General features: G+C 43.5%; 1 protein-coding gene and 1 long non-coding RNA gene across 2 annotated transcripts in view; both read left to right on the top strand.

Annotated features, from left to right (window-relative positions):
- LOC137415593 (uncharacterized) overlaps positions 1 to 27,045 on the top strand; it is an 83,222-nt gene that overhangs the window by 29,171 nt on the left and 27,006 nt on the right. The gene's annotated exons all lie outside the window — the stretch shown is intronic.
- LOC144892660 (uncharacterized) lies at positions 1,551 to 3,000 on the top strand. Its single transcript, XR_013623862.1, has 4 exons — positions 1,551 to 1,738; positions 1,830 to 1,982; positions 2,660 to 2,727; positions 2,852 to 3,000. It is a non-coding gene; the product is annotated as an uncharacterized LOC144892660 (long non-coding RNA).

Below are 27,045 nucleotides of genomic sequence, written 5' to 3'. Positions count from 1 at the left end.
TTCCCCGCAAAGCAGGGGTTGGCCTTTTTCGGGCACCGTGGTTGTTGTTGTTTTTGTTGGTCCCCTTTTGGAAGCAATGTTTTACGGCCGGATGCCCTTCCTGCCGCCAACCCTTTTTGTCACCTTTTTACGACAGAGGGAATTACCAGTGAACTGGTACTCAATTAGCCGACCTCGGAAGGATGACAGGCTGAGTCAACCCCCCTGGCGTTAATTCAGCGATCGACCGGGATTCGAACCCAGGATCCTAGGATCCTAAGCTGGCACCCTAGCCGCTAGCCCAACACCAGGTTTCTTGCATGCACAGCTCGTTTCAAATCCCCCCACAACATCTCGATGGGATTTAGATCCGGGCTTTGACTTGGCCATTCCAGAACCCTCCATTTCTTTCTTTTCAGCCATTCCTTGGTGGATTTACTGGTATGTGTAGGGTCATTGTCATGTTGCAAGGTCCACCTTCGGTTGAGCTTCAACTTTCCGACAGATGGCCTCACATTGTCCTCAAGCACCCTCTGGTACAATGAAGAATTCATAGTGGATTCTATGATGGTGAGCTGCCCAGGCCCTGATGCAGCAAGGCTGCCCCAAACCATAATATTTCAACCACCATGCTTTGCAGTTGGTATCAGGTTCTTGTGGTCAAATGCTGTCTTTGGTTTTCGCCAAACATGTCTTCTGGTACTGTGGCCAAATAGCTCCACCTTTGACTCATCTGTCCAGAGCACATTGTTCCAGAAGTGCTGGTCTTTGCCTAGGTGTTCATTGGCAAACTTTAGTCTTGCCATGATGTTCTTTCTGGACAGCAAAGGTTTCCTCCTGGCACACCTCCCATGTAAGTATGGAATAAATGTTGTTCCTGGACCACCCTCATTTCTCCATTCACTTACATGTTAATTTTCCTCTCACCCTCATTTCCCCTTAACACCTCTATTTCTGCCACCCTGATCTTTACGAACCTTTTGGCCTTTTGACATACTAGCTATAGCACCTACTCTTATCCTCTTAATATCCCTAGTAGACCACTCAAACAATGATCCTATGAATATTTGCTCCCTCTCACCCCCTTATGAACCTCCTACCCTTATGGACCTATGATCCTTCTACCCTTATGGACCTATGATCCTTCTGCCCTATGATCCTTCTAGCCTTCTACCCTATGATCCTATGATCCTTCTAGCCTTATGAACCTATGATCCTTCTTCTATTATTGACACTGAGCACAGGTCCATATCATCTGACAGATTGTCTAGTAGACCACTCAAACATCGATCCTACAAATATTTGTTTGTGTGGGAAATAATTTAATTCTCCTCCAACTCTCTTCACAATCTCATCCAACTCACCGGTATTTAAATTAATTCTCTTATTTGTTTTGTGAACTTTTTTACCAGTTGCCTTTTCAATAAGACTTATTTGATATTTTTCACATTCATTTTGTTTTCCATTTATATACCAAGGCTACCATACTCGGACCTTTTCTAATTAATAGCTCACTGTTGAGAAATGACATGTTGTTTCACTTGGATAACTTCCCATGAGTTCTCTTGGGCTTGTTTCCTGTTTTTCACACACACACCCTCAGTTTCCCAAAAGCTGACAAGCAGTTCACTTCCCCGAAATACAATTTGTTCATTATAAAAAGAGAGGTCTCCGAACGGGACATTTAAACATTGTGAACAAAGATGAGCTTGTCTTATTCCAGTCTTTCCTCTGATGAAGAATACTCACTAGGACATTGGTAAGTTTCATTCAGAATTAAACACTGTTAATGAGAGCTTTGTATGTGATTAATTATATAACTAATTATTTATTTTTCCTCTTTATCACAGCAATTCAAATATTGTGAATATCCTGGCAGAATTTCAAGTTGTTTCTCAAGAGTTCCACAACGAACTGAATACGGGTTTGAATAACCTACCTTCGAGATGGAGGGCTCAGAATGAATTCAATGTTTCACTGTTCTTAGAAGATTCATGTGAAAGGTATGATACAAAATAAAAAACGAGATGTGTGTGTGTGTGTGTGTGTGTGTGTGTGTGTGTGTGTGTGTGTGTGTGTGTGTGTGTGTGTGTGTGTGTGTGTGTGTGTGTGTGTGTCTGTGAATAAAAGAGAGAGATCGAATTGTGAGGAACAGAAATGAAAAAACGTGATGTGTGTGTGTGTATGTGCGTGTATGTGTGTGTGTCTGTGAATAAAAGAGAGATCGAATTGTGAGGAACAGAAATGAAAAAACGAGATTGTGTGTGTGTGTGTGTGTGTGTGTGTGTGTGTGTGTGTGTGTGTGTGTGTGTGTGTGTGTGTGTGTGTGTGTGTGTGTGTGTGTGTGTGTGTGTGTGTGTGTGTGTGTGTGTGTGTGTGTGTGTGTGTGTGTCTGTGAATAAAAGAGAGAGATCTAATTGTGAGGAACAGAAATGAAAAAACGAGATGTGTGTGTGTGTGTGTGTGTGTGTGTGTGTGTGTGTGTGTGTGTGTGTGTGTGTGTGTGTGTGTGTGTGTGTGTGTGTGTGTGTGTGTGTGTGTGTGTGTGTGTGTGTGTGTGTATAAAAGAGAGAGATCGAATTGTGAGGAACAGAAATGAAAAAAACGAGGTAGGTGTGTGTGTGTGTGTGTGTGTGTATGGCTTCCTTCAACGAAGTAATTTCTCTTTTTTTGTCTGTAGTGTTAACCTCGAAGAAGACAGACGAGATTTTGTCTCTTGTCCAAAACGACCATCAGAGTCTGACCCTGGTAATTCATTATTCATCTCTCTGACTGGCACCAATAAACAGGAGCTGACATTTATTTATTCATTGTCAATCCGATGTATCTTTTAATAATTTCTCCTCATGTTTTTCTTTCTTTTTTCAAACAGAATACAACACCTGTTGAGATCGATGACCACAACCACGATCACGACCTCGATGACCATGACTATGAGGGGGATGATGATGATCTCCCAAAGAGTCGTTATTTCCTGCCAACCTGTGATACCCTAAATTTTCATCTCGACGGTCTTGACACCAAACTCAATTTTTTAGAGGTATGCTTTATTTTTTTTTATATCCTCATCCACTTTACCTTCTCCTTGCTTCACCCTATATTAATATTTTCTCTCCCCTCTTGTCTTTAACAGAAAGAGATTCAAAATCTGAAGACATCTGGTGCCTTTGACTTGTGCTGGGAAGAAATTGATGGCTTGTGCTGGGAAGAAGTTGAATATATACCTCAAGAAAAATGTTTTAATAATATAAAGATTTTTATGTTTTCAATATTTATATGTGGTTGTATTTGCTTTGTCCAGAATTATTTAATAATTAATTACAAAAAGAGAATAAAGGAAAAAGGGAGGGGAAAGTGCGCCCCTGCCAAAGACCCTTCACCCCCCTCATCCGACCCCTCCCCTCCCCTCCCCTTGTGTGTGGGGAAGGTGGGGGTGGGATGAGGGGGGTGAAGGGTCAACGGTGGGGGTGGGATGAGGGGGGTGAAGGGTCAAGGGTGGGGGCGCACAAGGGGGTGGGGGATGATGGGTGTGGTCTGTGTGGGCGGGGTCTGTGTGGGCGTGGTTTATGATTTTTATTTATTTATTTATTACGAGTAATTAAATTAACTAATTTGGGTGGGGTGGATGAAAGTATGGATGGTTGTTGTTTAATGAATTATCAGTTTTGTTTTTTGTAATTCTTGTGAGTAAAATGAACCCAAGATTTCTTCCCCATTCATATCATATAATTTGTAGGTCCAAGGGACTGTATCCACTACATCAACGATTTTAAATAATTCATTAGTCCATTTTTTTGTATAACCTTTCTCAAAATGACTTTTCCATCTGTATATTCTTACAATATCACCAACTTTGAACTTCGGTTTTCTCAAATAAATCACCTTTTCATATTCTAATTTTGTAAATGATTCTGAAGGTTTTGATTTTGTTGATGAATGAACAGTATTATTGTAATTATCTACAATATCCTGAATTAAATATACCCACTGTTGAGAACCGAGTTGTGTGAATTTTTTATATAGTTTCTCTTTCAAAGTATGGTTCTTTTAAAGCCTGGTGTTGGCTTAGCGGTTAGGGTGCCGGCTTGGGATCCTAGGATCCTGGGTTCGAATCCCGGTCGATCGCTGAATTAACGCCAGGGGGGTTGACTCAGCCTGTCATCCTTCCGAGGTCGGCAAATTTGAGTACCAGCTTGCTGGGATGAATGATCACGGTGAGTACCCCGATTTAGAATAGGTACACCGTATCCCTGCCCATCGTAAGAGCGTGACCAAGGGTTGGCGTCAGGAAGGGCATCCGGCCATAAAAACATTGCCTCAAACAGGGAAGCATGATTGTCATGGGGCCCGCAAGGCTAACCCCCGCCCTGGCGGGGAAAAATGGCCTCAAAACGATCATTCATTCATTTCAAAGTACGATTAAAACGCTCAATAACAACTGCTTTTCCTTCATTAAAGGTGCTGTATAATTTAATACCCTCCCCCTTAAGAAATTTCATAAATATTTTGTTATAGAACTCTGTTCCCTCATCAGTCTATAACTTCTTTGGTTTCCTTTTATGCCTATCAAATATTAGCTTAAAGGCTAACATTAAAGTACCACCCCTTTTATTTTTTAAAGGAACAACCCAGGCAAATCTACTCCTCAAATCAATAACGGTTAAAGCATACCTGTATCCCCTGTCATTATTCAATTCAATGAAATCAGCAGACCATATGTGGTCAGTGTGTTTGGAATAAACCTTCCTTCTTTTAAACTTGGTGATTATAGGTTTATGTAATTCATTAGCCAAAAGCTCCTCAGTCTTGATGACATCATTGGAGTCTAATAGTTTTTTGTGGAATAACCAAGACCAAGTTTCAATTTAGCACTTATCATTTTTTTCACAATAAACCTATCAACTTTCTCTCTCAATGTAGGATTTCGTATCAAAGATAAATTATACAACATTTCTCTGTCTGCTTCATGTTTTTCATCCAATGTAGTGGTATTCCCATAAGCAATATCATGCTTCATTCACACTTCATCCAACCCTATTTATAGGTTTCGACCAAGTTTTAGGATTGTCAGCCTCATCTAATCTTTTATCCAAGTTTGTTCCTGGGCCACAGAAAGAATATCCAGGTCGATGTAGTTCCCCAGGAATTCCAGTTGTTGTAAATTTACTTCCTGACAGAAACTTTTGTATGTCTCCTCCACTTTTAGGAGAGATGAATTGGCACTTTTTAGAGCCACACACTTGACATATTCCTTTTTGATAAACTCTGTTATTTTTAGCTTTAACATGAGATATTTTTAGATTTAGTTTTCTTTTTACATTTGAGACAATAACTCATATTTATTTATGAGAAAAAGTCCTACATAGTGCCAAAACCTTTTTGGTTTTCAACATATACATTTCTATCTTGATTTTTAAAACATAAAGAATCCTTAGGAATGTCTTCACTCTCTCCTCCATTTATTTACAAATAAAACGAACTAAAGTCAATAACACCAACATCATCAACTATATGACCTTTCTCTTCTTCATGTATATCTTATCCCTGAACTCATCTCAGCAAATTAAAAAACCAATATCTTCGTAAGAGTCATTAATTCTTTATTTTCCTCTTCGGTGCATTGAGATTGATTTATTTGCCATAATACTGTTACAGACGTGGCTTGGATGTTATTTACCGAGCGGTTTTATGGTATGACCACGTCTGCACAAGTTACCCGATTGTGCCCGAACGTTGACTAGTCGCGCGATGCTGGCTCAATAAGAAAAAGAAGACACCCGGCTGGATTACAATAACACAATACGACACCAGGGGTTCAGTTCTCAAGACCTCCGGAGGAGGTTATATTAAGGCGGAAGGTTAGATTACAACTACAAGAGGGACAGCATAGAAAGACAAGCACTTAGACACACTCTTATATTAACCCCAACAGACGACAGATAAACGGGACAAAAGGCTGACTCACACGGGGGTTGATGAAAAGGACAGCGGGTATCGATGGCTCAAGGTGCACTCTTGGCTCAAGGCAGAATCGACTCGGTCCGGTCCAGAGATGCAGGGAGGTCACAGCGCTCGGAAGGCGACGTTCTTTCTCCAAGCTGAGGCGCATCTGACGTCACATCCGGCGCGGGGCCGCGTATATCCGGCGGGGAGTGACACGCCCTCGGCTCGTTAGCTCCGCCTCGTGGAATCGGCACGTTGCTTCTCATTGGGTGCGTGCGGGGGGTTTACCAGGCTCCGCCCTTGACGAGGAGCTGACAAGGAGCCCCTTCGTGGTAACCCCGTGGAGCGCATGGTCTATGGCGCTAATCGAGCCGGTGTGAGGACGCATCCTCCCCCGCTCCGCCGCCATCTCCTCTGTTGTTGTTGTAATTGTTGGGGAAGAAGATGGAAGGAGGTATGGGAAAGGTCCTAAACTCACTACTGATGCCATATAGTCACATTCTGGTGCAACGAAGAGTCATAATTAATGGAGACGAGGCCTTAACTGACATAGAATAAGAATAACTAGGAAGATGTCCGAAAGTTGTCTACGTGTGGTGCGGTGGACCTGGGCACGACATTTAATGGGGGAATAAGGGGAAGGTCGGCTCTACTGATTGTTATTTACATGCAATGGGACTAGGGAATGGGGGATTGGGGAAAGTTGGGGAGTATTGGAGAAAATAGGGGAATATTTACAAGCGGATATGGAGGCCAAATTCCATATTCGCAACATTGCACCCTTCTCTACCCTCGGGGCGTCCCGACCCGATAAATTTTTACCTACTTTAGTGTGGCACGCAATGTAGTTCCCTCTACTATTAACTCTACCCTGAGTGCGACAGTTTTACAGATATTCACAAATGAGTAAATATGTCCCCCTGCGACGTTGCACCCTTCTCCTCACAGAAACACACCCACAGGATAACCGAATCCGGAAAGAATTCTCAAACTAAACATACAGCCGGTTGGGAGCATTATTTACAAGACTACGCTGCTATTTACACTACGATCCAGGACCTGTTTTTGGAGGAACACATGCAGATGTTATGCATAGAGAGAGCGCGCTTGCCAACATCGATACACCAACCCACGAGTGCTCTGTGGCCGACGGCCTTTAATAACGTGCAGAGCACCCTTCCCGAGCATCAACAGCACCACCCCACCACCAATCGGTGCAGTCACCATTGTTCATTGGAATAAAAATAAATTCGACAACCCCTAACCCTGCAGGTGTCTCTTGCTCTTCTTGTGGTGCACTTGGTGGTGTTAAATATTAGTGGTTCACCTGTATGACATAGGTGCCACGTTGATCCATAGGTCCATCCCCGGGTGGTGCTTGGCCGCAAACGAACTGCGGTCCATTGTGGGTGGCCACAAACATTGCGGTCCATATGGTGTATCGATCCAGGCAGCGAACAGCGAAAGTGCAGGCCCACAACTGCGCAGCCAGCACCTCTCTCTCCTCTCTCTCTACCCCAAAGCCAGATCCTCGGAGGTGGGAGACAAAAGAAGAAACAAGTGAGTAAGGTGGTAAGGGCGCAAAAGTGCACGCAATGTAAGGTGTTGCACACTGGGGGCACATGGGAACCAGGTGAGACAGGTACGTTCCTATCGTACGCCCCCCCCCCACCAGGTAACCTACATGGCCCCTCCCTTACCCCTTACTGCATCCACAAAACACAACACTACCCATAAACATCTACTTTACAAATCAACAAACATCCCTACTGTCTTCCCCGTTCCTCCCATATACCAAATTCGTCTTCTCTCCCTCCTAACCAATCAAATTTGCCATTTTCAACTCTCATCAAAATTTGCCATTTTCAACTCAACATCAAAATTTGCCATTACCAATTCAACATCAGTCCCTCCTAGGGAGGGAGAGATGGAATCACCCCAATGTCTCATCCACGTCGTGATGCGTCTCACAAATCCTCACAGCAATTCTCATTTCTGCAACACAAACAAAGAAAACACAGGTGTGGAGTCATCATCATCACCACAGGTAAGTGGCTGCGTATGGTGCGACAGGTTCATCAATCCTAACTATTTCCTAAATGACTTTAACAACTTTACACTACCCGGGGTCTCTCTCCGGCCAAACCATTGGCCCTCTTACACTATGGGTTCTAAAAACCAATTCCCATTGGCCAAACTGTGGTGCTCTTCAATTTGGGGTCTCACTCCCCCGATTCATCTCCCGGTGCCCTCGTACAATTTCTGGGCTGCGACGCGTACCTCTCCCAGTGGGCCTACCCACCTGCACACCTCCACCACTGCAGTTGCCTCCGAGCTTACCTGCTCCTTACCCTAACCTAACTACCAGGGGAAGGCCCTCTGGCTCTCTCCCCACTCCGTGCCCTCTCTGGCACTGGGCTGCCCGATCCACACCCGGGATCCTCAGGCACCCACTCACAACTACCGGCTCCCAGAGCCCACCTGCGGCCTCACCTGGCCGACATCCTCACAGTGGTGGAGTGCCCAACCAACTACACACACTAACAGGCTACACGCCCAGCCATTTCCACAACACTAATGCACCCATTCACAACACCATTCTGCAACCGCACCACAAATGCCAATATCCAACCACAATTTACCTGCACCCTCTACCTAACACTTACACTACCCGCCCCGGGTGCTCGTGAAAGGGGTCCACTCTTCCCCCATCCACACCTTCGCACCATGCACACCACTCCGTACCACTCACTCCAACTCTCTCCACACACCTGTACCTGCACACCTGTGCTCTCACACCTGGTGCCGCCTGCACCCTTCTCTCCCCAAGCGCATTCGCGCTGATCCACACACTCACTACTCATACACTGCTTCACACACCTGTCCAGTTGCACACCTGTGCAATCACACCTGTCCAGTTGCACACCTGTGCAATCACACCTGTCCAGTTGCACACCTGTGCAATCACACCTGTTCAATTCTCAACCACACGGCATCATCTCAGCTAACTACTCCCTTCTGAAACTTGCGCTTCCCAGTCGTCCCTTTAAACTATTACGCTCCCACGTCATTATCATCCACACTAATCTACCTGCGTCCCCACTACAGGTATCAGTCACTAACTAAACTTACCGTCACCTAATGTCATCTTCTAGGGCCCTACACACATATAACCTAACCCACCCGGGCTAGTTTTCACTGCCATACACCCCATAATCTATTGCTCCTTTGCCCCCACCTGTGAGGGATGGTGGATTTGCCATCCCACCACATCGGGGGTCTCTCACTATCAATTTTGCACGTCAAATTTCAACAAATCAAAAATTTGCCAATCACTACCCATCATCTGCCAATCACTACTGCCAATCCCTTGCCAATCATCAAATTTTGTTTTTCTCCAATTTTTGGGTCCAAAACACTAACCTCATCACCCAGTCGACTCACTAATACCTCTCGGTGCGCCAATCCCTGTCCAAAGCCCGGCTTCGTAAAGCCAAGCAATGGATGCTGGTTGTTTTGTGCCAGCGGCTGGATGCGTCCGGCACTCGGTGCAGGGACGGGGGCTTACCCGGGCCGAGATCCCACGCACCACCTCGGCGTGGAGCCATCCAATGTCCCGATCTCGACCTGCCGGCACGTCTCAACAAAACGTGGTCGCCATAACGACCCTTCCTATCCAGCTGCCCGCTCCACCTAGTGGAGCACGGACGCGGCCGTTCAAAGCGAGGCCCAGCGTGGATCGCGCACGGCGGTCCTTTCGAACCCGCCGTGGCTCGGATCCCCGCTGGTTCTCGCGGCACGCGAAGCCCGGCACGCACCGAGGGCCCGATTCGGCTATAAGTCGTTCTAAACTCTACCCCGTCTAACGTCGATGCTTCACCTGGACGCTTACACCCCGCAGCCCGTTCCTTGCTCACACATCCAGCTGTGCCCATGCTCCTCGTACCCTTCCTTACACACCCAGGTACACCCATTCCACTCACAGCCTTGGTCACACACCTGACCACCGAACACTTTGGCACACATCCGTTGGTAGCACACCACACCAACACACCTCTTCGCGCCCCCTCCTCTGTCACCTCCTCTGTGACAATCACAGGTGTGCCCTCATTCGCACACCCATCCACGTGCCTCACCACCAACTCCAGCGTGCATTCCCACTCACGCTCTACCATTCCAGGTGTGCATCCTTCCATCCCAGGTGTACATCCTCGCTCACCTGTCACAACCAACTCACGCTCCTTGTCACTCTCACTACTCTCACCTCCACTCGTGACAACGCACTCACCCTTACTCTTGACAGCACACTCTTTCTCCATGCACCTGTCCGTCACACACCTTTCTCGCGCACACTCTCCCGTTACACCCTCTGTAACACTCACCACAGGTGGACACTCTTCCTTACTTCTGACAGCGCACTCTTTCCTCATGCACCTGTCCGTCACACACCTTTCTCGCGCACACTCCTGCGCACACTCTCCCGTCACACCCTCTGTAACACTTACCACACCGCGCTTCCATGTGCTCCCTCGCACACTCGCTACGACCGACTCACTCTCGCCAGCACCCTCACTCCTTGGCGTGCACTTTTTCCTCACACACCCCAGAGTCGGACTTTCTCGCACACCTCCTTTTTCGCACACCAGACCTGTCGCACACTTCACCAGTGGCCTCTCACGAACACCCGGGTCTATCTCGACCCCCAAGCTTATTAAATCACCTGGCGCATCATACGCACGACCATATTGGTCACCACTTACACCGGGTCCTCTTCCTCTTCGCTTCTCCTCCATCACCTGCGAATCCCTCATCCGGTTAATGAGCACATCATCACGATCCAAACACAGACTTTGGACCAATTCTTTTATCTCCTCCTTTATTTCTTTCTTATCCCCTCTCCGTCGCTTCTTAATTTCGCTCATCCCTTCTTCCACTTCTTCTAGTTTCTGCTTCACCTCTTTCATTCCCCGGTACGTCTCCTCAAGCTCATCCTCTAAGGCTACCTTGACCGTTTCCAGGTGCGTCCTCACCTGCCGGTCCTTCGTCTCCATTACCTCTACCACCTCGTCCAACCTCGTTGTCAGTCCCTCTCGTACCATCTGACATTCCCTCTTCGTCGCTATCAAGTCGTCTTTTAGTTCTTTCTGTGTCACTTTTAACCCTCCTAATACCGCAGTGTTCCTTTGAACCTGCTCCGTTAGTTCTTTTTGTCCCCCCGTCAGCTGTTCCACCTCCTGCGTCAGGACCTCTATGCCCCCTTGTAACTTTACAGTCCCCTTTCTCACCTCCTTCTCCATGTGCTCCTTACAGTGCCTCACCTCCTCGCGCACTCCTCCGACCTCCTCACTCACTCCTCTTCTGATCTCCTCTCCCATCACTTGCATCTCCTGCCCAGATGCCACCCTCATCTGCTCCATTTCCTCCCTGTGAGCATCCAGTTTGGTTTCTACCCCCATTCTGACCCCCTCTATCTGCTGCTCCATTTGTTTAACTTCCCTTTCCGCTTGGTCCCTCATGTCCCTCAATTTGCCTTCCATACTGTTTTCTAACCCCTCTAACCCATTTTTCACTCCCTCTATCTGATTCTCCTGGGCAGCCATTCTATTTTCTACCCCCGTTAACCCATGTTTCACCTCTTTTATCCCGTTGTCTAACCCCTCAAAATTATTGTCTAACTTCCCAATTTTCTTGTCTAACTCCTCAAAATTATTGTCTAACTTCTCACCGGTACCCCTCATTTGGCCCTCTAATCGCCCACTATCAACCCTCATTTGCTCACTCTGAGCATCCATCCGGTTCCCCAATCGCTCCATCCTGTTTTTCATGTCTTCATTATACTGGACCACAAGGGCCGTCATTTGTATACAAAACAAGTTCCAATCCACCGGGGGCGCTGCCACGGTCGCTGGCGCGGTGATCAGCGAGGCGCCATTTTGCGCGCCCGCTTCTTCGTGCGTGACGGCGCTATTTTGCGAACCTGCCGCCCTCACTGCTTCGCTCTCCTCCTGTCCCTCATTTTGGTCCTGGATCGACCCTACCTCACTCTCCTTTACCGGACCCCAGCCGTCTTGACCCGCCATAGCGCGACTTTCAAAATTCGGTTTTTATTTTTATTTTCGTAAAACAAATTCAAATTTCGCCGTTATAATTTCGCGCGGGAAACGCGCTCCGAATCGATTCTACTTGTTACCAATTTGGGCCTAATAAATTTAGTCCCGGGTTCGAATTCCACTCCTCGACACCAATTGTTACAGACGTGGCTTGGATGTTATTTACCGAGCGGTTTTATGGTATGACCACGTCTGCACAAGTTACCCGATTGTGCCCGAACGTTGACTAGTCGCGCGATGCTGGCTCAATAAGAAAAAGAAGACACCCGGCTGGATTACAATAACACAATACGACACCAGGGGTTCAGTTCTCAAGACCTCCGGAGGAGGTTATATTAAGGCGGAAGGTTAGATTACAACTACAAGAGGGACAGCATAGAAAGACAAGCACTTAGACACACTCTTATATTAACCCCAACAGACGACAGATAAACGGGACAAAAGGCTGACTCACACGGGGGTTGATGAAAAGGACAGCGGGTATCGATGGCTCAAGGTGCACTCTTGGCTCAAGGGTCAATCGACTCGGTCCGGTCCAGAGATGCAGGGAGGTCACAGCGCTCGGAAGGCGACGTTCTTTCTCCAAGCTGAGGCGCATCTGACGTCACATCCGGCGCGGGGCCGCGTATATCCGGCGGGGAGTGACACGCCCTCGGCTCGTTAGCTCCGCCTCGTGGAATCGGCACGTTGCTTCTCATTGGGTGCGTGCGGGGGGTTTACCAGGCTCCGCCCTTGACGAGGAGCTGACAAGGAGCCCCTTCGTGGTAACCCCGTGGAGCGCATGGTCTATGGCGCTAATCGAGCCGGTGTGAGGACGCATCCTCCCCCGCTCCGCCGCCATCTCCTCTGTTGTTGTTGTAATTGTTGGGGAAGAAGATGGAAGGAGGTATGGGAAAGGTCCTAAACTCACTACTGATGCCATATAATCACATTCTGGTGCAACGAAGAGTCATAATTAATGGAGACGAGGCCTTAACTGACATAGAATAAGAATAACTAGGAAGATGTCCGAAAGTTGTCTACGTGTGGTGCGGTGGACCTGGGCACGACATTTAATGGGGGAATAAGGGGAAGGTCGGCTCTACTGATTGTTATTTACATGCAATGGGACTAGGGAATGGGGGATTGGGGAAAGTTGGGGAGTATTGGAGAAAATAGGGGAATATTTACAAGCGGATATGGAGGCCAAATTCCATATTCGCAACAATACCTTCAATCTTTCATTAATCTCAGGAATGGTCATATTTTTATATTTTTCCTCCCTCTCTCTTTCCTCCCTTTCCTCCTCCTTTTTCTCTCTTTCCTCCATCTCCTCCTCCTTTTTCTCCTTTTTCACCCTTTCCTCCCTCTCCTCCTTTTTCTCCCTTTCCTCCTCCTTTTTCTCTCTTTCCTCCTTCTCTTCTTCAACTCCTTCCTCAATCTCCTCAACTCCTTCCTCATCCCTTGCTACCCTTGAGTTTGAGCCCCAAAGAATATTATACATATACTCATCTGGATTTTGAGATATTCTTGTATCTATAATTATTTTTCTCATAATAGGATACCAATAAGATTTGTTGATGATTTCTAAAAGAGTTTTATATTTCATAACTTTGAGAAGTTCATTTTTATTTTTTATTTTAAACAAGTCTCTATTTGTGGGTTTAGCAATATCAGTATGAGGCCAGTTTTTAATGACAAAATTTCCATGTATATGCTCCAAATCATAAGGTATGTAATACCGAGCGCCCTTTTCTTGTAGGTATCCCTGAATACAAAAATTATATTTCTCTTGTAGTCTTCTTCCTGTCATTTATGTATCAGAAATATATGTGAGATTAATATTATGACAGGTAATACCACCCCATCTTCCCACTACCAAATCGGTTTGTATTCCTCGGCTTTCTATCCTTATCTCATTACCTTCCTTCTTTGTCATGCTAACCATCGCTATACTATCATATATTTTTTCAATCTTAATATCATGTATTTGTTGTTTACTAATTGTACTTCCACATAACACCTTATCCTCACCAAGCAGATAATATTCTTCTTTACGAGACTGATTAAAATCATGTAGGTCTTCTAAGTTTATTGAAAAAAACCAAGTATACCCTAAATCAGGCATATCATACCCCCATTTATTAATTCGCATATTAACTATATGTCCTTTATAAAATTCAATTGTAAGCAGATAGTTAAATTGAATCGGGAAAGGTGTATGCTCAGTATAACCAGGTGTTGTGGTTGTAAATTTTACTTGTTTAACAAAACATGCTGTTTTATTTAAAGATATATGTTGTGATAAATCACTGAATCTAATTAAGTCATTCACATCTGTAGGGTTTGGATAATTGATTAATTTATGAGTATTTTTCATATTAATATTTTTTGTTATTTTATATTTTTGTCGTTCAGCCTGTGCCTTTGTATAATAATTTGATAAATCAATATCCTGAGAGGATTCTCCAAAGACAGAACCATCTTTTCCAACAAAAGTCATTTATATTAGATTTAAAATGACATCATAAAAATGTTTATTATTGTTGAGTTGAAATAATACATTTAAACATAATTGACCACAACATTTAGAATTAATTTCTTGAACTTGAAATGTTTGATAAACACCATTCTGTAAGAATTGTATTACTTCAACAGGTGCTGGCATACCATAACTATCAAAATAATATTTATCCTGACTATTATGAATACAAACCCAATGAGAACCATTCTGTGTGTCTAAATTCATAATAATATTCTTTGTATTCTTGGACAACTTTGTTAATTCATCTCTCATACAGATTACCACATTATCAATTTTTAGTTTTTTACAATACTTAGCTAGTTCTATATTTGACGTTGTATTCTTTCCAAATTGTTTAAACCATTTATCCATTTATTTATTGAGAAAGATACAATCCATTACCCCGTTTAGTTAGTTTAACACCCGCTTGAGCGATAGAGGAAAGCATATCTCCAGCCAACAATCTAGCTTTATCAGGTAGGCTTTCAAGTTTTTGAGCAAAATCTACAATTACACCACTTCCACTAATTTGTTTCTCCAACTCCTTGTTATGTCTTTCCAATTCTTTTTGAGCTTTTAGTTGTGCCTTCCTTTCGTTAGCAGTTTTTACCGCTGCTGAAATACCACCAGTCAATGCTCCCGCCGCACTTAAACCAGCAAATAAAGGAATTAGAAACGGGAGAAATCCTCCACTCGTTTCCCTTGTTGAATATTTCTTTAACTTACAGTCACGTGAAAAAGTAAGTACACCCCATGTAAAGTTTTGACTTTTTCAACATATTTCAACATACAGCTATTTGCTCTTCATTCCAACAATATTGATAGATAAAGGTGATATAATATAACAAATATCATGAAACATTTACATTTTGTAGTCCATTGTATAATTCAAATAAACATAAATGCAAATTTTGCATGTGGAAAAAATAAGTACACCCCTACATTTATCACAACTTCAAATACCTAAAATTAGAATCAGGTGCACCAACTCAGGTGCAAATGATTAGAACATCGTTTAGAGAGGATCTTGGAGGAACCTGTCTTATTTAAACCTCAGACATTTAGTTTGGTTTGCTCTTTATTGTTGAAGTGTGTGGCGTCACCATGCCTAAATCAAAAGAGCTCTCTGAGGCCTTCAGAAAGAAGGTTATAGATGCCCACGAGTCTGGGAAAGTTTAAAAACATCTCCAAACAATTTGAAATCGATCATTTGACTGTCCGGAAGATCATCTACAAGTGGAGAAGATTCCAAACAACTGCCAACTTGTTCAGGCCAGGCTGCCCCAGCAAGTTCAGCCCGAGGGCAGACCGCAAGATGCTGAAAGAAGTCTCTAAGAACCCCAGAATGTCATCACACGACCTACAGATAGCTCTTGCCACTGTTGATGTCAAAGTGCACGAGTCTACCATTAGAAAGAGGCTGCACAAATTTGATCTACATGGGAGATGTGCCAGGAGGAAACCTTTTCTGTCCAGAAAGAACATCAGGGCAAGACTAAAGTTTGCCAATGAACACCAAGGCAAAGACCAGCACTTCTGGAACAATGTGCTCTGGACAGATGAGTCAAAGGTAGAGCTATTTGGCCACAGTACCAGAAGACATGTTTGGTGAAAACCAAAGATAGCATTTGACCACAAGAACCTGATACCAACTGTAAAGCATGGTGGTGGAAATATTATGGTTTGGGGCAGCTTTGCTGCATCAGGGCCTGGGCAGCTCACTATCATAGAATCCACTATAAATTATTCATTGTACCAGAGGGTGCTTGAGGATAATGTGAGGCCATCTTTCGGAAAGTTGAAGCTCAACCGAAGGTGGACCTTGCAACATGACAATGACCCTAAAAATACCAGTAAATCCACCAAGAATGGCTGAAAAGAAAGAAATGAAGGATTCTGGAATGGCCAAGTCAAAGCCGGGATCTAAATCCCATCGAGATGTTGTGGGGGGATTTGAAACGAGCTGTGCATGCAAGAAACCCCTCAAACATCGTACAGCTGAAAGTATTCTGCATGGAGGAGTGGGCAAAAATTTCTCCCAGTCGATGGCAGAGACTGGTAGACAGTTATAAGAAACGCCTACTTGAGGTTGTTTCTGCCAAAGGGGGCAATACCACCTATTAGAGCCAAGGGTGTACTTACTTTTTACACATGCGAAATTTGCATTTATGTTTATTTAAATTATACAATAGATGACAAAATGTAAATGTTTCATGATATTTCTTATATCATATCACCTTTATGAGCCTGGTGTTGGGCTAGCGGCTAGGGTGCCGGCTTAGGATCCTAGGATCCTGGGTTCGAATCCCGGTCGATCGCTGAATTAATGCCAGGGGGGTTGACTCAGCCTGTCATCCTTCCGAGGTCGGCTAATTGAGTACCAGTTCACTGGTAATTCCCTGTTTGTTGTTAAAGGCGGCAAAAAGGGTTGGCGTCAGGAAGGGCATCCGGCCGTAAAACATTGCTTCAAAAAGGGGACCAAAAAAAACAAACAAAAAAAACAACAACAACCATGGTTCCCGAAAAAGGCCAACCCCCGCCTTGCGGGGAAAAATGGCCTCTAAAGGTGGTATATCACCTTTATCTATCAATATTGTTGAAATGAAGATCAAATAGCTGTATGTTGAAATATGTTGAAAAAGTCAAAACTTTACATGGGGTGTACTTACTTTTTAATGTGACTGTAGGTTTTGTCATTTTAATTTTAAGTGATCCAACATCATTTAGTGTTTTCACCTGCTCTCTTGTGAGTAAAACATCAATTCTTACTGCTCCTTTTCTTTGAATTGTATTAATATTAATAATACAAGGCTTTTGATTTTGAATACAAGATGTTAATTTATTAAGATTGATTTGATTAACATATACCGGTTCTTTCGTACTCATTTATTTATGAGAAAAAATCTATGAGATATTAATCATAACACCATCATCTGTATTAATCTGTAATTCTGTTTCTTCCAAAAACAAACAATATGTATTAACCTCTTCACTCTCCCCTCTTTCAATGTATGGAGAAGTATCCACTCTATTAGACTTTATAGTTTCTTTTTGAGAACTCAGGTCAATTGCGTAGATCGTATAAAGTTTTTGAAACGCAACCATATCCAAAATAGGATCATTATTACCGTTGCTTTCATACACCTTTTGGTAAGACTTGTAGGCTTCCGCATAATCATTTTTTTCCCAATCGATTTCCAATCTATGTTGCGGATAAAATGTGCCACCAAGAGAAACCCGAAGTTGTAACACCTTGGCATTATCACTCAGCGCATTATTCTTATCAGTACCGTCATCTCCATCTGGTTTTAAAAAAAATGAGCCATAGATATCGTGGCTTTCCTTGAAGAACACCCAAATTCCAAGTGAAGGTAGTGTGTTCCAGTTTAACGTGTTGACATCTTATTTTAAGGTATGATACATTTAGCGGGTCTTTGAGTTAAGTCTTTTATTTAACATCTCTTCCGTTTTAAGATTAGGTGTATATTCACTGATATACCAACACAAATCATGAATAACAAATTTATTATTATCGCCAAAAGCATTTTCAGCCCCAAAAAGCAATCTATTTACATTATCATTCCTTTGTAGTTGAAATCTAATTTTAAGACCATACAAAACTTTGTCATAATCACAAAAGTAATTTTGTAATTTGTAATTTTCAAACTTTTTCAAACTTTCAAACTTGTAATTTTCAATTTGTAATTTACAACAAGTAATTTTGTTGATTATTTATTTCAAAACTTTTTGTTCCGTTTTAATTCCAGTCTGTTCCTGTTATAGCATTTACCTTAAAATAGTCTTCCTTTTTAGTGGAGTTTGAAATGATAATCGTATCATCCAAATCATAGATACTATCAATCGCTTCCATACTTGTATTTATATAGCATTAAAATCGTTGAAACCCTGACCCAAGTATTTTAATGATTTTTTGTCGTTCTTGTGAAGATAGTTGAGTTTTACCTTTTTTTATTTCTTTGATCGACTAATTTATGAGACTCCTTTTGAGCATCTTTTATACTCTTTATAGCACCCGCAACTGAGCCCACGGCAGAAGCAGTTGAACCAATTAGGTCTTTATGTTTAAGGATGGTTGAACCAATACCCATTAGAGTATCAATTATCCCATCTCCTTTATTTCTAAATTGATGTCCCACACCCCGTTGTCTCTTTGGTTTATAGTATCCTCTACCAAAAAACATACCTTCACCCTTATAGTATGGTGAAAGGAGCATGCCCTCCCCTGTAATTATTTTATATTTTCCCAACTCGTGTTTTCTCACAATAACCATTGTTTATTTATTTATTGAAAAACTTCACGTAGGTGAATTCTGAAGGATATAATTTCGTCATTAATGGAGATCATACGATTATCTTGATCGGTTATCCGAAAATTTACTCTGTATATGGTTTTTCCTGACACAGGTAAAAAAAAACCAAAAAAAAAAACCACCTTTAGAGGCCATTTTTCCCCGCAAGCGGGGGTTGGCCTTTTTCGGGGACCGTGGTTGTTGTTGTTTTTTCGGTCCCCTTTTTGAAGCAATGTTTTACGGCCGGATGCCCTTCCTGGCGCCAACCCTTTTTGCCGCCTTTAACGACAAACAGGGAATTACCAGTGAACTGGTACTCAATTAGCCGACCTCGGAAGGATGACAGGCTGAGTCAACCCCCCTGGCGTTAATTCAGCGATCGACCGGGATTCGAACCCAGGATCCTAGGATCCTAAGCCGGCACCCTAGCCGCGAGCCCAACACCAGGGTCCTGACACAGGTAAATAGACAATATTTTTTGGTTCCAGATTAAATTTGGTTCCACTTCCACTTCCGGTCCCTCGAGCGACGGGGCTTGCTTCGATCTCTCCACGGCATCAAAGTTTGAGTGTTTTCCCGTTCGTTTCTTTGTCAAATTTCCGCTGCGTATTTTGTTGTGTATGTGTTATTGTGTGTTTCTATTTGGTTTTGGTTTTGTAGTTGTTGCAAATTTGTGTGTAATTAGTCGTTTCTTTGTTCGCGCCTCGTGCGCCTCGTGCGGCCTGGTGTCTCGTGCGGCCTCCTCGTCTGGACTTGTGCCCCGCCCCCTATATCTCGTTTTTCTTTCACCTCTGCTCCTGCTTTCTCAAATCCACGTTCTCACTTAGAGACTTTTCCCAGATTGTTTTTCATGGTTTTGTTTAAATATATCTTTAAATGTGTTTAAACCGCAGCCGTGATGCTGACGCCGCCCACCCGCCCCCCCCAACCCCCAGAATTTCCATGTTTTAAAAGTTTCCCAGTGTGTACCCTGGATAAGAATAGGTACGCCGTTTCCCTGCGTGTCGTAAGAGGTGACTAAGAGGGTTGGCGTCAGGAAGGGCATCCGGCCATAAAAGCATTGCCTCAAAAAGAGAACCATGACAATTACAACTACATGTGGGCAGGGTACAGCCCGAAGTGGAGATCGGTTCTGAGGTTTGGGACATGGAATGTAGGGACAATGACTGGGAGATCAGGAGAAGTGGTGGAAGTATTGGTCAGAAGAAGAGTGGACATATGTTGTGTGCAGGAGATGAGATGGAAGGGAAGTGGTGTGAGAATGGTGAAGGGTAGGCAGGGACAGAAATACAAGTTTGTGTGGCAAGGGTGCCTGGAGGGCGTGAATGGTGTTGGTGTCCTGTTTTCTGAGGAGTTTGTAGACAGTGTGGTGAGTGTGACTATAGTGAGTGATAGGTTGATGATGGTGAAAATGATGATTGGAAAGCTCTTGGTGAACGTCATCTCGGGATATGCTCCGCAGGTTGGTCGAAGCGATGAAGAGAAGGACAAGTTCTGGTGTGCGATAGAGAAGCTGATGGAAAACGTGAAAGATGAGGAAGTTGTTGTGGTAGGAGGAGACCTAAATGGACATGTGGGAAGGAGTATGGATGGTTTTGACGGAGTTCATGGGGGTTACGGATATGGTGTGAGAAATGGAGAAGGTGAAAGGATTTTGGAGTTTGCTGATGGAGCTGATTTGTTGATTTGTAATACTCAGTTCCAGAAAGAGGATAATAAGCTTGTTACATACACGTCAGGTGGGTCAACGACAACCGTTGACTACCTGCTGGTGCTTAGGCGAGATAGGGGGCACCTCCGGGACACAAAGGTGATCCCGGGGGAGGAGGCTGTTTCACAGCACCACTTGGTTGTCTGCGACGTAAGGGTGAAAGGTGCGAGGAGAGCTCGGCGGGTGAAGTACCAACCGAGAATGAAGGTGTGGAGGTTGAAAGAGGTGACAGTAAGGGAGGCATTTAAAGAGAGGCTGAGGAGGGTCGAGGATGATGTGGTTGAGCTTGAAAGTGGTTGGATGTCAATGAAAGCTAGTCTGTTGGGAGCCGTTGGTGAGGTATGTGGATGGACAAAAGGACCACCGAGGCACTCGGAAACATGGTGGTGGGAAGATGAAGTTGGAAAGAGGATTGACGAGAAGAGGAAGAAGTTCAAGGAGTGGCAGAAGGCGAAGGGTACGGGAGCAGAAACAGCAGAGCATGAAAGTTATAAGGCAGCCAGGAAGGCTGCAAAGAAAGAGGTAGCAAAGGCGCAGGAGGCATGTAGGAAAATGTTTGGAGAACGCTTGGATTCGGAAGAGGGTCAGAAAGCAGTATTCAGGATTGCAAAGCAGATAGCGAAAGAGAGGTGTGATGTGATGGGGGTGAGTTGCTTGAAGGATGAAGTGGGACAAATCGTTGTCGACCCAGATGGAATTAAAGGAAGATGGAAAAGATATATGGAAATGCTGTTGAATACAGAGAATGAATGGGATGGCAACATAGAGAGTAACCCAGTTTTAGGATCGGCAGAGAAGATAACTGAGAAGGAAGTTGAGGAAGCGATAAAAGCAATGAAGGGTAGAAAAGCGGGAGGGCCGACGGGAGTTGTGGGAGATATGTTGAAGGCAACAGGAAGTTGGGGTGTGAAGAGAATGACAGAGATCTGTAATCTGGTGGTGAAAGAAGGCCGCATTCCAGTGGATTGGGAACTGAGTACCCTCGTCCCTCTATACAAGGGGAAAGTTGACCCTCTGGAGTGTGGCTCGTACCGAGCGATAAAGTTATTGGAGCATGGAATGAAGGTATTGGAAAGGGTGTTGGAGAGGAGGATAAGGAAGAAAGTGAAGATCGACGAAATGCAGTTTGGATTCATGCCAGGAAGAGGAACGACAGACGCGCTTTTCATTGTGAGGCAGTTGCAGGAGAAGTACAGGGAGAAGAGGAAGAAGTTGTTTCTTGGGTTTGTTGATCTGGAGAAAGCATTCGATCGGGTTCCACGCAAAGTATTGACATGGGCATTGAGGAAGTTAGGAGTGGAGGAATGGTTGATCAGAGTAGTGATGGCAATGTACAAAAGAGCGCGCACAGCTGTAAGGACGAAGGACAGGAACAGTGGTGAGTTTGAGGTGAAGGTGGGAGTGCAACAGGGGTTGGTACTAAGTCCACTACTATTTGTAGCTGTGATGGAGGTGCTGGCTCAGAACGTAAAGGAGGGTTTACCGTGGGAGTTGTTGTACGCAGATGATCTGGTGTTGATTGCGGAAAGTATGGATGGACTGAAGGAAAAGGTGAACACGTGGAAGGAATGTATGGAGACAAAAGGTCTGAAGGTGAATATCGGAAAGACGAAGGTGATGGCAAGTGGTAAAGCATTTGGTGAGGTGGAAAGAACTGGGAAGTGGCCCTGTGCTGTGTGTAGGAAGGGTGTCGGAGTGAACTCCATTCAGTGTACAAGTACAAGCTGAGTGGGTTCATCAAAAATGTAGTGGTCTGAGAGGGTCATTAACCAGTGTGGCAGCTACATTCAAATGTAAGGTGTGCACAGAGGGAGCTGCAGATGGAGGAAATGTTGAGTTGGATCTTGGAGACGGCATGAAGCTGGAAGGTGTGAAAACATTTTGCTACCTCGGAGACATGCTGAATGGAGAAGGTGGATCAGACTCGGCAACGGTTGCTCGAGTGAGATGTGCATGGAAGAAGTTTCGGGAATTGAGTGGCGTGCTGATGATGAGGGGAGTGTCGTTGAAGCTGAAGGGAAAGGTGTATGCTGCATGTGTGAGAAGTGTTATGATTTATGGGAGCGAGACATGGGTAATGAACGTAGAACAGCAACGAAGGTTGGAAAGGGTGGAGATGCGAATGGTTCGACGGATGTGCGGAGTATCGTTGAGAGAGAGGAAGACAAATGATGAATTGCGAAAGATGATGGGAATAGAGCCTGTGATTGATGCTGTGAAGAGGAACAGGTTGAGATGGTTTGGTCATTTGTTGAGGAAGGATGAGAGTGACTGGTTGAGAAGAGTGATGGAAATGAATGTAGAAGGAAGTAGAAGGCGGGGAAGACCGAGAAAGACTTGGCTAAAGATGGTGGAAGAAGAAATGCGGGCAAGGGGGTTAACAAGGAGAGATGCAGAAAATAGGGCAAAATGGAGAAGATTGTCATGGGGACCGCAAGGCTGACCCCCGCTCTAGCAAGGAAAATGGCCTTTAAAATGCATGTTGTTGTTGTATTAAATTTACAACCAATCGGGGTTGAGTATGCGCTGAATGAAAATATTGTATTTGTTATTATTCCATCGTTATAAGCACCATCAATCAAATCACAATGAATTAATACAGAATTTATACCGGAGGATATTTGAATGACATTATCACTGTAAAATGTCCCGTTAGTTTCAATCTTTTTTGAAGAGAAACCCAATAGCTCTCTAAACGATTTTTCAATCGTGAAATCAACTTTATAATTATTTTTAAGTTTAATAGTTGATTTTGAAGTGTGTTTTTGAATAGCTATTACAATATTTTTTGGTTCATCACCTTGTTCTTTCATAAGGCGAGAGACTTCAGAAGATATTTGAGAAATCTCGTAAGCTCCGGGTGAAACGGTTATAGTTTTATATCCACTTCCTGGATTATAACTAAACTTGTTGTTTTTCTCTGTGATATTAAACAAGGTATTATAAGTTTCCATCGACAATAAAGAAACCTCATTCTTTTGTGGGGTCAAGTTGTAGTGGGTAAGGGAATGAAGCTGTGTAATCACTCGTTGTGAAATTAAAACTAAGAATTGTGCTCTCATCTTATTTAATATCTCATAAAATATCTTTGTATTGACATTTATTAATTATTTTCATATTCATCAACTGATCTAAAATGGCGGATGTTTCATTAAAACAATTGTTGTTTCCAGCCTTCTTACTACCTAACAACAATAATAGCCTATTAACTAATTGTGATGGGTCATTTGGAAGAAAGCTAACACCCGGACCAAGCTTACTTAAAGCATCAATAATACGTTTCTCCTTCTCATTCTTCTTACTTTTACCAGCAACAGAAACTCCATAATCAAGTGCGTTTAGCAACTCAATATACTCTCTATCTTCCTCTCTTTCCATATCAAGTGGTTCATCAAAATATTTTGAACCGCTGAATCTGGAGTTTGTTAGAAGAAACATTAATCTTGGAGTTAATTCAACATTTGGTTGAGCAGAACTTAAGAACACCAATTTATCATTAAATATCAACAACTTTTCTTTCACAAGATAGAACTGTGCTGGTTCTTCTGTTGGAATGAGACCTGCTCTGGTGTTTGAACCCGCCGAATATTCATTGTTTTGAAGAGCTTCCACAACATAATTAGGGGGTTGATTTACCTCCTCAAGTTTCCGAAATAATCCTTCATCATCATATTCTAATTCTCCAAGTTCTTGCTCTGTCATTTGACTAAAATCTTTGAGCATTTGAAGTTTTTTCGGAGTAAATTCTACCATGGGAACTGTAGGTGAAATCGTTTGTTGAGTTTTTAAAAGTGGTTTAAATTTTTTTTCTTGTTTTCTTTCAAAGGCTTCTTCACCAGTTAGTTTCTGTCTCCGTTTCTTCTTTATCTCTTCCTGTTGCTTTTCAACTTTTGAAACCAACTCTTGATGTTCTTTAAACTTTCTTGCTCTTTCTTCGGTATTCATTTTCTGTATTTATTTATTGAAAAATATCATTTAATGAATTGTAAAGGTCAATGGGAAAATTTTCCTTTTCTTCGTCATTATAGTAAATGTGTTGAAATAAATCCTTTTCTTGAAATATTTCATCAAATTCTTTATTGGTATTAATACGAGTTGTTATTTCTTCTTCACTAATACTTGTATCTCTGCTTTTCATACGTTTGCGTTGTCTCCTCATCGATATCAAAACCGAATGATAAAATCTTAACTCCATCACCACGCAAATGTTTAATAATTTGTCTCATTCCTTCAGGTTTAGTTTCTAAAATCCCAAGACCGTTAGATTTTACTTTATTTAACTCACTCTTACAATGTGAATATTTTGTAGAACCAAGAGAGACCTCCTCAAATATTTGACCTTCGTTCCTCAATCGCATATGTTCCTCCATTGAAATGTAGTAATAATCTTTCCCTTCTACTTCTCCTGGTCGCATTGCTCTGGTTGTAGTACCTACAAAACGAATCATAGGGTGTTTTAAAAAAAAACTTACAATCTTTTCATTTTTACTATTCAAGAGTTTAGATTTATGAAAGTTCTTTCCTGAAGCAGATTTACCCACAAGATTAATAATAATAGTTGTCATTTATGTGTGTAAAATATCAGTTAGTATCTCATCTTGTTTCACAACAATATATTTATATTTTCCAATCGTGTGTTTCATATAATTTTCAAATTCCTTCTTACTACATAATGTAGAACAATTATCTCTCCAAAAATTATTTGTATCTATTGAATTCAACTTAAATAAAATAAAAGTATTAGCATTGTTTCTTATTGAGCGCCGAGGGAGTTTTTTTGTTTTTTTTTGTATTTTTTTTGTATACTGAATCGAGGCTCGTGAAAGAGCTGACATTTACTTCACAAACAAATCAACCAGACAAACAAAATATATAAAAAGAGGGAGCGGAAGACAAGAGAAGAGGAAGCACACAAACACTTGAGAGCACACAACATTTAAGAGCAGGGAGATGTGTGGGAGGGAGAGGGCTTGGGGGGAGGAGGCGTGGGAAGGGGGGAGGGGTGGGAGAAGTATAAAACACAAGGACACCAAGGACTTCCAGGACAGAAGTTGGTATTTCAAAAAAGTGGAATTGGGGTGAAATTAGCGGGGATAGAAAAGATCAAGGTTTTGGATGGGGGAAGATTAGAGATGGTGGTGAACAGCTGTTTTAAAGACCTGGAGGGTGGAGTGGGATTGAAGAGAGTGAGGGAGTTTGTTCCAGAGGTGGGAGAAAAGAGGAATGAAGGAGTGAAGGTGAGCAGAGAGTCTTGATTTTGGCAGTTTAACCATAAGAGGGTTGCAGGCAGATCTTGTGCGACCTGTAGGAATAATTGCGGGACAGAGCCCAGAGAGAGCTGGGGGGGCAAGGCCAGAGAGGAGTCGGTAGAAGACGGAAAGACCACCAACCTGCCTGCGGTGAGTGAGTGAGAGGCCCTTGGAGTTAGCTTCATCGCGGGAGATTCCAATGATTCTGAATGCTTTGGTTTCAACAGCGTGAAGACGAGCTAGGTGTGAGGCAGGAGCACCAGCCCAGAGGGGAGAGCAGTATTCCATTGAGCTGCGGATGAAAGCCTTGTATGTGGTGAGGAGCTCAGGTGTGCCAAGGAAGGACTTCGCACGACGGAGGATGCCCAGTCGGCGACTGGCTTTGGTGGCCAGATTTGAGATGTGGTTTTCCCAGGAAAGATCATGGCAGATAGTGAGACCCAAAAGCTTGAGTGACAGAACTTCTTGGAGAGGATTATTCAGAAAGTGGATGGGAGGGTTGTCCAGTCGGTCTTTTCGGAGAGACATCGTAAGAGTGTGAGATTTGTCAGGATTGAAAGACATGTTCCACTTGTTTGCCCAGTCTGTGATTTTGTCCAGGTCTGCAGAGAGTGAGGAGGCTGCAGACTGCCGATCTGAGGGATGAAGAATGGAGCGACAGAGAGTTGAGTCATCAGCAAAGAGATAGAGAGGATTTTCAAGAGAGTCAGAGAGATCATTGATGAAGACCAGAAAAAGCACAGGGCCCAGAACACTGCCGTGGGGAACTCCAGCCTGAACAGGAAGAGGAGATGAGAGAAACCAATTCAGGGCCACACGTTGACTACGACTAGAGAGGAAGTCCGCCAGCCATGCGTGGAGATTTCCATGGATACCAAAAGAGGAGAGTTTGGTGAGCAGAGCGGGCTGCCAGACCGTATCGAAGGCACGTGATATGTCAAGGGAGACAGCTCTAATTTCCTGTTTGGCATTGAGGACCTCCATCCATTGTTGAGAATGCAGAAGCAGCATGTCCAGAGTAGAGTGACCAGGTCTGAAACCAAATTGATGATCAGAGATCAAGCCATTGGAGAAGAGGAAAGATTTCATATCTGAAGCAATGATGGATTCCATGACTTTGCTGATAATTGGGAGAAGGATGATTGGTCTGTAGTTGCTGGGATCTGTTTTTGCACCTTTTTTGTGCAAAGCGGTGATGTTGGCAGATTTCCAAGCAGATGGCAGATGACCTTGAGCAAAA

This window comes from Myxine glutinosa, chromosome 6 (genome assembly GCF_964187855.1).
Source record: "Myxine glutinosa chromosome 6, kmMyxGlut1.1, whole genome shotgun sequence".
Classification (NCBI taxonomy): Eukaryota; Metazoa; Chordata; class Myxini; order Myxiniformes; family Myxinidae; genus Myxine; species Myxine glutinosa.
The sequence above is the reverse complement of the archived record's forward strand: the minus strand, read 5'-3'. Positions and strand labels throughout refer to the sequence as shown.